The sequence below is a fragment of the Ipomoea nil genome, unplaced genomic scaffold, assembly GCF_001879475.1.
Source record: "Ipomoea nil cultivar Tokyo-kokei standard unplaced genomic scaffold, Asagao_1.1 scaffold1303, whole genome shotgun sequence".
Classification (NCBI taxonomy): Eukaryota; Viridiplantae; Streptophyta; class Magnoliopsida; order Solanales; family Convolvulaceae; genus Ipomoea; species Ipomoea nil.
Window position 1 is genome coordinate 644,321 of NW_017617731.1, and position 13,078 is coordinate 657,398.

Here is a 13,078-nt window from a genome sequence, read left to right on the forward strand (position 1 = left end):
ATCGCCCATGTTAGACATTCTTAGGACCGGCTATGCTAATAGTAAGACTTACAAGTAGTAAAGGAGGTAAGTAATAAGGCATATTTTCAAGAAATACCTAAGAAACTCTTGTAATAAGTCAAATAGTATATGAGGTATATCTCTGCTAACTTTAGGTGTTGGAATGTTGATCAAGAATGATATTTTAGCCTAAACGTGTAAGTTTCATAAAGAGGTGCAATAAGCCATAATTTAAGGATAAGTTGCAAGCAATGGTTATTTAGGAGTCAATAAATATCAGTTCAAGATTAAATATAAAATTGTAAAAATTGTTTAATTATTTCAAATTTATCTCTAGCTTTCTATCGAGAAAATTTAAATCCAAATATAAAAAACAGTAACATGCTGAAGGGGAACACACCCGCAACAACACGAAGAACATGATCTAAAGCTCAAAGCAAGCTTTTCAAACTCAATCCAGTTTACTCAAAAACTCTCGAAAGCTTCAAGAGTATTATCTAGAATTTGCTAGTCTTTTCAATTTGATGACTTATCAACTATGGTTGATTAGCTGTTGTAAGTTTCTACATGTTGTAGAAAGTGGAAGTGTAGTAGACTTGGTGAAGTCGTGTGAAACACCTAACAAAACTTGGTGTTAGCATGGCGATTAAAGCACAAGTTTGGTAGTTAAAAGATTACTAGCTAGTGAATTTCAATTCCCTCATAATGAAAAAAAAAAAAATGTAAAATAAAGAAATACACCGCATCTGAACCACTATTCTCCCTCACTTTACAATACTACACTTTACTCATTGCACTTCAAATTCATACTTAGTTTTATTCTAGCCTAAAAAGATTTAAATAGTGTGCCTAAAAAGATTCCAACTCGTCAATGACCTTGTGATTTAATGGCACCAAGTTGTTCCTCTATGTGGGAGCTGATCGAAATTGTAATTCGAGCCTCAGTAGAGGTGACATTGACTCATTGTACGTCAATAAATTGAGAACGTAATTATGTTATGAACAGATAGTGTAGTATAAGTTGTAACAGAGTCAAGACTACTAAAAAAAAAAGTTTCGACTCAATTTTATCTTAAAAACAAAAATATACCAAATATGGAAGAGAGTAAAAATAAAAATCTATATTGTAGCTGCGTGGGTAGCCGGGTAGGCATGTCAGCGAAGAATTAACTGATAAACTTGGGATATGGAGACTTTATGAATTGACTGCCTAGGGATTTGAACTGACCAATTTATAAAATTAACAATGGGAGAGCTCTAACCCTAACTCAATATTGAAATATATTATAATATAAAATAAAAAATAATGTTTCTGCAGTTCTGCTCCATGGTTTAACTGTCATTTGCCATGGAACTAGGATTTAAAAACAATTTTTGTTTTCAAAAGTAGTTGTAATATACTAAAGTTGTGTTTTAAATATTGTATAAAATTATGTAACTTATATAACTTTTTTTATTACGAAAAAACTCTATTTAGTCACTATATAATAGTGTGTACTAGGTAAACTTTATTTCTATATAATTGTTTGTAAGTTATACAAAAGAGGTAAACCGTACTAGGAAGATATTGTGTGAGGGCTCAATCAAAAAGGTATTGAAAAAATTCGAACTCATCATAAATTTTTATACGAGAATTATGCTCCAATCACTTAGTCACTTATTTCATGATGTGTTATATGCATTCTAGTATGTATTATTGACTATTTCTGAATTAATTGATCAAACTAATTCACTCCAATAACATTGCAAAAGTTTATCTTTTGATTTTAATGTTTTGTATTAAAATCATCAATTTACATTTTATATATATATATATATATATATATATATATATATATATATATATATATATATATATATATATATATATATATATATATATATATATATATATATATGGGCGATCAAGTGCAGTCATGTTGTTAGGTGTGGTCATATGGTCAATTACATGCCATTAGATTAGATAAATCTAATGAATCACATTAATCAAATTCTTCCAGTATTTTCGCGCACATTCTCCTACCCAGCGAACTGCAAGAGTAAACTCGTCATAGGGCACCGGAATAAGGAAAATCACATTGTAGTGTGTTTTATTTGTGTAATTGGTGCATTATTAGCCTTACTCTGTCATATTTGTAGATTCTCATTGGTGCCAAGTTCAGGTGTAGCAACGCCTTCCTGTGTGGTCAGTGCGGCTGCACCAATTGTTATACAAATATACATCATCCATGTTATGAAATGCACAGCAAAAAACATACACAAATTAGGTACGCATCACCAAAAACGCGCCATTAGATATTAATAAATAAACCACACAGTGTTCGGGATACACTATTGGTGTGTTTCACTGTAGTGTGTTTTATTACACTATTGGTCCATGTTGTAAACACTGTTGGTGTATTCTGGAACGCGGCCGCTATAAATGACCACTATAATTACCATAACACCCCCACTTACCAAAACGCGCAAAAATCCTCAAATCCTCAAATCCTCAGGATTAGCCACTGCCGTTAGATTAAACTGATTCAACGACGATACAGATACGACCACACCGCCACACCTAATGACATGACCACATATGAACGCTCTTTTATATATATATATATATATATATATATATATATATATATATAACGTTATTAGCTCATAAGTAAAGTTTATCGCATAAAACCCTAATACTCTTCATATAAGTACAGTATTTACTCCCTTCAAAAAAAAATTCAGTATTTACTAATTTGTTTTTAGTATTACTGACTCTGTTATAATGTAGTATATGTTCATAACTACTTTTTCAACCTAGTAAAGCATAAAGAGTCAATACCGACCTTACTATAGCACAAAAAGTCAAACTCATAACTTTCCATATGAAAAAGTCACTTCGTGCTACTAGACCACAAGGTTAATGGCCTAATTAGTTTTACCTAAATTATTGTAAATTCAACTTAACACTCGTACAAATTGATGGAATATATTTCAATCGTTGGCCCAAATATGTCTTAACCTGGAGGGTCGGGGCAAATTATATTGTGCACCGCGGTGTAAAATCGATTATGTACCGCGCATCAAAATGACGTCGTTTTATTTAATGAAAAGAAACGGAATCTTCGCAATAAATAACTCCGTTCTTCAGTTTCATTTTGTATACAATGCAGTTTCAGTTCAACACAACTACAGTTTCATTTCGATATAACTACAGTTTCATTCAATATTTATACACTCAAATATGTGAAAATGTTATTTAATTTTATTTTATATACACTATAGTTTCATTAAAACACAACTACATGATCATTTCAATATAATTACAGCTTCATTGTACAATATACACTCAAATATGTGAAATGTTATTCAGTTTCATTTTATATATACTGTAGTTGCATTTCACCACAACTACAGTATCATTTTGATATAACTGCAGTTTCATTTGACAATATAAAAATAATACGTGAGATAGTGTCGGTTTAGACACACTGTAGTGTCACTCCGTTATAACTGCATAAATGGCGCCGTTTTGACGCGCAGTGCATAATCGATTATGCACCGCGGTCCACGATATAACGACTGGAGGATCGGCAAAAATTATTGTGTGGACCACGGTCCAAAATGAAGTCATTTTGATATTAAAATAAAAAGTTAATAACTTCAATGGTCCTCCGAGTATTAGTGATTTACAAGTTGTGGTCATCTGAGTTTTAAATGACCTCCAATGGTCCTTCATGTTTTAAAAAATAACCACCCGTCGTCCTAATTCTTTAAAAAAAAAAAAAAAAAAAAAAAAAAAAAAAAAAAAAAAAAAACTGAGCTTAAAATGACCACGAGACGTCCTAATAGGACCACGGGTGGTTATTTTTTAAGACATGGAGGACCATTGGAGGTCATTTAAAACTCGGATGACCACAACTGGTAAATCACTAATACTCAGAGGACCATTGGATATATTAACTCTTAAAATAAATTATTTGCTCTGTGCGTGTGTTAGAATAATGAACATTATGGGGTAAAATAATGTATTTTATGAGTTAGAATAATACACACACACACACACACACACACACACACACACACACACACACACACTTTATATGTGTTAGAACAATGTACTTTATGAGTTAGAATAATGTATAATGTACTTTATGTGTTAGAATAATGAAATTTCAGGGGTAAGATAATGTATTTTATGAGTTAAAATAATGTACTTTATTATGTGTTAGAATAATATATTTATGTGTTTTTGGACCGTGATCTACACAACTGTGTGGACCACAGTCCACTCAATAATGATTAAGGATCGGTAATTGCTATATAATAGACCAGAGTTCATATTGTATTGTGAACCCTACTCCAAAAATTATGTATTTGCAAGTTAAAGCATTTTGTACCTACAATTACCATTTTCTGTAACTGTAAATAAATTGAAAGAACATAATATAATAAAAGAGATAATATGTTCACTATAGACACATAAATTTTAACTACATATACAAAATATGTTAACTGCAACACATAACATGTGTCAACAGATGCTCAATCCTTAGCAAAACCACCATCCAACACAATTGACACAAAGATCACCAAACTAACTTCTGAGCTTTGTAACTGTACTAACAATTTGTTAGATTAGTTAGAGTTAGTTTTGTTAGATATAAGATGTATATAACCTTCCTCCTCTTTCACTAAAGATTGTATAGAGAAATAGAGAGAACAACACATCTCTGTGTTGAGAGTTTCCTGCTGTAATGCTTTGAATCCAATGGAACAGTAACCTTTCAACTTTTGTTCACCATTTTTCTGCTTCTGTTGGTTTCTTGTTATGGTATCAGAGCCATAAATGGTGCGGCGTCCACCTACTGTAAACATGGTTCAACAATGAGCTTCAATTCCAGCCCCAATCCCAACCCCAGCCTCAAACCAGAATCAAAACTAGAACCCTACCCTTGCTTCAAATTAAAATGGAAACTTTGATCCAAATGATCAGACGAATCCTCTCTATCTTCAAACGAATGAAAGCCCTACCCTATAGTTGGTAACGGCTCAGTTGGAGGGGAGATCGAACTACCATTCTTGGGCAAGAGCCATGAAAATGGCATTAAGATCCAAGAACAAGATGACTTTTGTGAATGGGCTTGTGGCTGCTCCAAACAAACTCAATCCAAAGTTTTACTAGTGGGATAGATGCAATACCATGCTGTTATATTGGATCCTGAGGGCCGTGTCTCCCACCATAGCTAGCATTGTGCTTTGGATCAACACAATTGAAGGAGTATGGAAGGATTTGAAGAAAAGATTCAGTCAGCAAGATGTCTTTAGAATTGCTGAAATTCAGTCCCAGATTCAGCACACAAAGCAAGGTAACTCTACTGTAAATGAGTACTTTACATAATTGAAGTTATTGGGGGATGAGATGCTTGTTCTAAGACCTATTCCTAGTTGTGAGTGTTCCCCTAATTATTTGTGTGGAAGTAGTCTGTCTGATAAAGTAAAGGCACATTTGGAAAATGATATGTTATCTGCTTTTCTCATGGATTTGAATGACAATTACACAAGCACTAAGAGGCAAATCATGCTAATGAAACCTCTTCCTGATGTTGGTGAGGCCTTTTCTATGGTCTCACAACAAGAGAGACAAGTGAGCATTGAGACTACCAATCTGGATGACAGTGTCCCAGGAGTAAATGCCTTCTTCATAAAGGCAGACAACAATGGTAGAAGATCCTTTCCTAATAAGAAACAGAAACTTGTATGCAGCTATTGTGGGTATACAGGACACACAATTGAGAAATGCTACAAGAAACATGGCTACCCCCAGGTTGGAAACCAAGAAGCAAAGGGATGGGCTTAGCCAATCAAGTTCAAAATTCTGTGCAAGAAAGTGCAGAAATCAATCTCCCTTTTACTCAAGAAGACCGCAGAAGATTCTTTGAGTTCATTCAATAGGGGAGAACTAAGGCAAATACTCCTCTTGATCCTAGCCCTCAAGCCAACACTATAGCAGCCGACTTCATCCCTAATGCTCAACTTGAAGGTAAAACTGCTAACTCTGAGTCAGAATGGATTATTGACAGTGGTGCTACACATCATATTGCTTGTAGTGTACATTTACTTCATACATCTAAGAGGGTTCAAGGAATTCATGTGGATTTTTCAAATGGGCATTATGCAGAGGTGTCACATATTGGATCTGTCCATGTGACATCCCAAAAATTATACTAATTCCCGAATTAACTCCTACGATTATTTTTCTGAGGGAATTAATTCTTTCATTTAAAGCCCAATTCTTCTATAATTCTAGACCAATAAATTTATTCAAGCCCAATTTCCCTAACCCATTAATATATATATATATATATATATATATATATATATATATATATATATATATATATATATATATATATATATATATATATATAGGCCTCTTAAGTCTATAAATATTAAATAGTGGGCCTAGTCTTATAATATGATATATATATTTGTTCCTTATCTTCCTAAATGCCCACTTTAAATTCCTTATGTTATGAGAAAGCCCACACTTATAACCCATATATCATTCATTCTTATAATATATTGTATATACACTATTATATATGTCTTCATTTTCCTAGCAAGACTAAACCTAAAATACTCTTCCTTCTCTCTTGTCTTTCATGCCACTTTACTCCTTCATCACTACCAAAACTATTCTTCATTTCCCACTCAAGAAATCAAGTTAAAAACTCATCTTTATAGTATTCTAAGCTAAGGAGTGGTAAGATCTTAGCTTCTACACTTTTTCCATTCTTAATCTCTTCATCTTTCTAAATCTTTATTCTCTTTATGTGTTGGGTTTTGGGGGTTTAAGATGACCAAGTTGAGGATGGCTTGCTAGGATGATCTAGAGGAGCTTTGAGGTGTTTTTCTAGCTTAAAAGGTAACCCTATGTCCATAAAAACCTATTTTAACTCCATATTGTGTATTCTTGACACTCTTGATGAATTTGAGCATAATCTTGTGTTTATGCTTGCTTTAGAGCTTGTATGTTAGGTGTATACTTGTGTTTGATGTGTCATTTCTTCCATTCCAAGTCATATTTGTTGTTGGTATGATTATTGTTGAGTTTTGTTGAGTTGGGAGTTGAAATATGCATTCTGGAAATTGTCGCATGAACCTATTATTTCTTCAGGTTATTTTGACCTTGCGGGGGTATTCAGCGGGCTCGGCACATCCGCTAACCCCTCCCGCAAGGAGTGCGCGGGGGTATTTGGCGGGGCTTGGAGGACCCGCCAAACCCCACATTTTGTTCCTACAGGGGGATCCGGCGGGACCCTTGACCCCGCTGAATCCACCCTTTAGGTCATTTTTCAGCATTGTGTATTTTTGCTTCTAGTGAGTGTTTTCTTGCCTCCGGTGCACTTTTGAGTATTTGTTGATGTTACGTAGGTCTAGAGCGGTGTATTATGAGCCTAATGATTAGGATTTTAATCTTGAATCGTGGTAAAGATCCAATCTGTGTTTATTGGATTATTGTTGAATTCTATATTGTTCGTATGGACCCTTCTAAATGTTCTTTTGGCTCGTGTACTAGTAATGTTGTTTTCTTGATACTAGAATGATTCTTTTGGTATCCTTTGATTAATTCTTGGTTGAATCATTGATTCATAGGCAGAGGAGGCAAATCTTCCACCCCAAGGAAAGCTGCGGTGGAGGAAGCACACCTTCTCATTCGTGGCTCTTCGAGTGGGAGAATTATCACAAGGAATACCATTCACCACCGCTCCAAACCTTCAGAGCCAACCACCCCGTTTGATGCATCCTCACCCATCCTAAATGTTCCACCAAACGATGCAATGGACTTTTTCGATTGCGATACCCCTAAGGATACGATGATGGAGGATGATCGTGGCGGTCGCCACCTGGGTGCCATTGCGGATTCCCGCCTGCTCTTTTGAGCCCTTTTTTTAATCTTTGTCAAATGATTGTGTTGTTTTGGAATTTCCAGGGTGCGGCGTCACGAAAGTTTTGTCGCATCTTTAAACAACTTATCCGAGTGCATAAACCTAATATTTTTTGCTTACTTGAACCAAGAGTTTCTAGTAATCAGGCTGATAAAATTTGTATTGATATTGGTTTTGCAGAATGGCTCAGGGTGGAAGCTATGAGTTATTCTGGATGCATATGGGTGTTCTGGAAGGAGGCTTCGTTGGTGGAAATCCACCAATCTCACCCCCAATTCATACTTCTAAGGATTTGTCAAGAAAATCTGCAACCGTGGTTTTTGTCTTTCGTATATGTGAGCCCAGACTATGTCTGGAGGAAAACTTTATTTGCTGATCTCTCATAAAGTTTTCTTAACTTTAATGGAGCCTGGCTTTCTATGGGGGATTATAATTTTGTTCTTAGGTGTGATGAGGTCTCTGATCAATCTTCCTTTTCAAGCAATCGTCAGGCAGCTTTCAAAGATTGGGTTTTTAGGGAAGGCCTAATCGATTTTGGTTTCAATGGGGAAAGATTTACTTGGTCTAGGGGTGTGGATCCATCAACCTTTAAGGTAGCTCGCTTGGATCGTGCGATTGGAAATGCAGAATGGAAGTTTTGCTTCCCTAACGCAGATGTTATCATACTTCCAAGGGTCGGATCAGACCACTCTCCCATTTTAGTCAGAGCATCACCACCAAGGACAAGGCCTGTAGCGAAGAGTTTTAGGTATAATGCTATATGGGCAACCCATCCAGACTTCATCGATCTGGTAAAGACCAAATAGGATGCCACAGCTAGTGTTGGATCAAATCTTAATTTGATAACTCATAAACTGGATGCTTGGAATCGGGAGACTTTTGGAAATATTTTCCATAGGAAGAAAAGATTACTTGCCAAGATTCAAGGTGCTCAACGTAGTCTTGCCATTAAATTCAGGCCAGATCTCCTAAAGCTCGAGAGAAAGCTACAAAAGGAACTCGAGGTGACGTTATTCCAAGAGGAATTACTTTAGTATCAATGCTCGCGTGAGGATTGGATAGCCTCCGGGGATAGAAACACTAGGTTCTACCACCCCGCCACGAAGGCTAGGAAACATTTTGCAAAAGTTACAAGTCTTAAGGATGGCTGTGGCAATCTGATCACAGAGGAGGAGGCAATCCTTAAGTATGTTTGATGTTTCTTTAGTGAGTTTTTTACTGATGATGCACTGACGCATTCCCAATCAAATCTTTAAGGAAGCTTCCCTGTGCTGAATGAGTCTGATTGGCTAAGCATTAATAGGCCATTTACAAGGGAGGAAATTAAACAAGCTTTATTTGATATACCGGCATTCAAATCCCCGGGCCCCGATGGCTTTCATGCCGGTTTCTTTCAGCAGACATGGCTTGTTGTTGGTGAGAGTATTACTAATTTTGTGCTTAATTTTCTTGTTCCAGGTTGGCTGCCAAGGGGGTGCAATGATACGCTACTAACTTTCTTACCCAAGGTTCATAACCCGAAATATGTTAGACAGCTTCGTCCAATTGGGTTATGTAACACGGTGTACAAGATTATTTCAAAGACCTTAACGACAAGGCTCAAAGGCGTGATGCATCAACTAGTCGGTCCACACCAATCTAGTTCCATCCCTGGAAGGCAAACCACGGACAATATCCTCACATATTAGGAGGTTTTGAGATCAATGGGGTCTAAGAAGGGTATGAATGGTTGGATGATCCTAAAAATATACCTTGAAAAGGCTTTTGATAGGCTATCTTGGGGTTTCATCCAATAAACTTTGCAGCAAATTAGTTTCAACCATGATTGGATTAGGAACATGATGGAGTGTGTTACTACCACAAGACTCGCTATATCTCTAAATGGTAGACAATTTGAATGGTTTAATCCTAGCAGAGGCATACGTCAAGGAGACCCAATTTCCCCACACATTTTTGTGCTACGTGTTGAGAGACTATGCCACCATATTGAAAGTTTAAAACTGGCTCGAAGCTGGGAAGGCATTAAATTAGCTAATGATGGGTTGAGTCTAACTCATTTACTATTTGTTGATGATATGTTGTTATTTGGGCAGGCAACAATTCGGCAAGCAGTGGTCATCGAAAAGTGCTTAGAGATTTTTTGTGAAGAGTCCGGGCAGCGCGTTAATCTTCATAAATCTATGATCCACTTCTCAAAAAATACACCTGTGGGTTACCAACAGGAAATTGCTAGAATCTTGGATATGCCTATAGCAAACAAGTTAGGGTTGGAACACGGTTACAAGAAGCAAGGAGCATGGTGGTCTGGGCATCCGCAACTTAGAAGCAATGAATTTGGCGTTCATGACAAAACTTGGCTGGAGGTTGGTCACTAATGAAGACTGTATATGGGCTAAAATTATGAGAGGTAAATACACCAATCATCTTTCGGACCCTGCAACATGGAAATCTAAACCAAACTGCTCAAATGCTTGGAAAGGTATTCTTAGAGTTGTACCATTACTGAGGAAGGGTACTAGGAGTTTGGTTGGTAATGGTATGATCACACGTTTTTTTGTTGGACTCCTGGATTGGTCACAGACTACTTGCTGAGGCTATCAACTTGAACCTCCCTCTGCCTGAATTATATGCTTCTGTTTCGGATTACTAGATTCCCAGTGTAGGCTGGGATTGGTCGAGGCTTGAAGATATCCTTCCATATGATATTTGTGACCAACTTGCAGCGGTTTTTCTCTGCGAAGACGAGGAGTCAACTGATCGGATTGGTTGGGTTGGAGGAAGCAACGACTTTTCTACTAAATCAGCTTATATGCTGGCAACAAATTCAGAGAGTATACCTGCAGTTCCAGCCTAGGAGAACATTTGGAAGATAAAGGTACCAAGCAAGATTCAAAACTTTCTTTGGCTTGCTAAGCACGATCGTATTATGTCAAATGAGAACAGGAAAAAAGCGGGGTTTAACGGATTCTAGTAGGTGCGAGATTTGTGATTTCCACAATTAGACAACTGAACATATTCTTCGTAGTTGTCCAGAAGTGGTTGCTGTCTGGAGGGCCGTTCTTCCTTGCATGGTTATACCATGCCATGCTATGGTATTCCAGTCGTGGCTTGATGTAGGCATCCGTGGTCCTAATAAAGGTCGCAGAAGTAGAATACCAGTGCTCTCTTTGCAACTATAGTTTGGTGGTTATGGAGATGGAGGAATAATAGAGTCTTTAATGGTGAAACCAAAGATGCGGGCTTTAAGAGCTTCTGGATTCAAACCCAAGATGCTGAAACAGCTAAGGTCTTCGGAAAGGTTGGGCTACCAGGGAATCAGTTTGCGAGGCAAAAATGGATGTTAGTCAGATGGATCAAACCACCTCCGGGATGGGTCAAGATCAATGTCGATGGGAGTTTTGATCCTTCTTCTAGAAAGGCTAGGTGCGGTGGTTTAGCTAGAAATGATCAAGGCGATTGGCTGAAAGGTTTCTCCTAAAGAATTGGCCCAGGCTTAGTAGAGGTGGCGGAGGCCTGGGGTTTGCTCAAAGGCATTCGATTGGCGAAAATGATTGGGAGAGTCACCAGACATGTTTTGAAAGTGATTCAAGAAGAGTAGTGGATGTCGTAAATGGTAATGCATGGATCAATCACACGGCTGAAAACATCCTTTGTGCATGCAGACCTGAGCTCAGGGACGTTGGGTGTTGGAACCTGTCCTTTGTGCCAAGGGAACACAACTTTGATGCGGATATGCTGGCCAAAGAGCAGGGCACACATTTAGGAATCTCGATCTTTAATTCTCCATCGGATGCTTTATTAGCTATTTTAGATGATGATGATAAGAACGGCTTCCCTATGTGGCGCTAATTTGATGTATAAGCTCTTGAACTCAGAGTTCCCCCTTCCACTATAATCCAAAAAAAAAAAAAAAAAAAATAGCACGTAGGAACGAAAAAATAATAAACTTTATTAATAGGTTTAATAAAATATGACTAACTACAAAAATGAAATTACATATTACTAAACACTTCTTTGTATATAACGTTAGTAGTTCTACTACAACTTTCATTACACTCGCTACAAACCAATTTTTTAAGGTCTCGAGGACTGCTAATGTGACACCCCGTAAATCTAAATACTAATTGGGGATTAATTGAATAATTAATCCAAGCTTTCTTTGGTAATCCATTTCGAAAATCCTGAAATTTAATAGTCGAGGGACTAGAATTTGACTAGTCACTTAAGTCAATCAAGTGTACCTTGTGTTTTATGAGTTGTGCCCTTGTCCCCTTGTCTTTCCAACCTTAGTAAGGGTAAAAGTGGCTTTTCACCCATGAATTGTTGTTCAAGCTACCCTAGCAAGACATTTTATTTCATTCAAGCCTAAGTCTCAAACACTTTAACATCTCTCTAAAATAACCTAGCTTATTCTTCAAGCAAGAAGGTGAACCTCCTAGCCTTGCAAGATTCTTCACCAAGATTCCTACTTTCTTCTTCTTGAGAATAGGAAAGGGTAAGGTTCTTAGCTTTTTAGTGTTTCTAGCCATCTTTTGGGTGTCTTTATCTAAAGTTAGAATCTTTCTTGTGTTTTGGTTTGTGTAAGAAGTTGGTGAGGAAGAAGAGCTCTAAGAAAGGCTTAAGATGGTGGAAAGGAGAAGTTGTTAGGCTACAAAGGTAACCCACTAACCCATGCTATACAAAACCTATTTTCTTACCTAAATGATGATTATTGGCTTCTATTTGATATTCTTGATGTGATTTGTGAGATTTGATGCATGATCTTGTGATGATGCATGTTTAGAGCTTGTATTTAGGTTTCTTGAATGCCATTGCTTGGATATTTCTTGGGTTCAAGTCATATCATTGTTGTGTGTGAGATTTTGGGTGTTTTGGACTTGAACTTGACCTTGATGATGAAAATCTCCGAAGGGATTCAAGTGTGGGCTACGTGTTCCCCGCGGGCAGGAGCACGGGTAGGGCACCACCCGTGTCCCTACCCGTGAGGAACAGTGTGCGCTGTGTATGTACCCCGCGGGCAGGAGCACGGGAAGGGCACTACCCGTGGTCCCACCCGCGAGGAACATCATGGTTGATTACGGGGATTTGTTCCCCGTGATCCTTTTCTTCTTGGTGTTGATGTTTTGACCTCCCGTTGTTGAATTTTG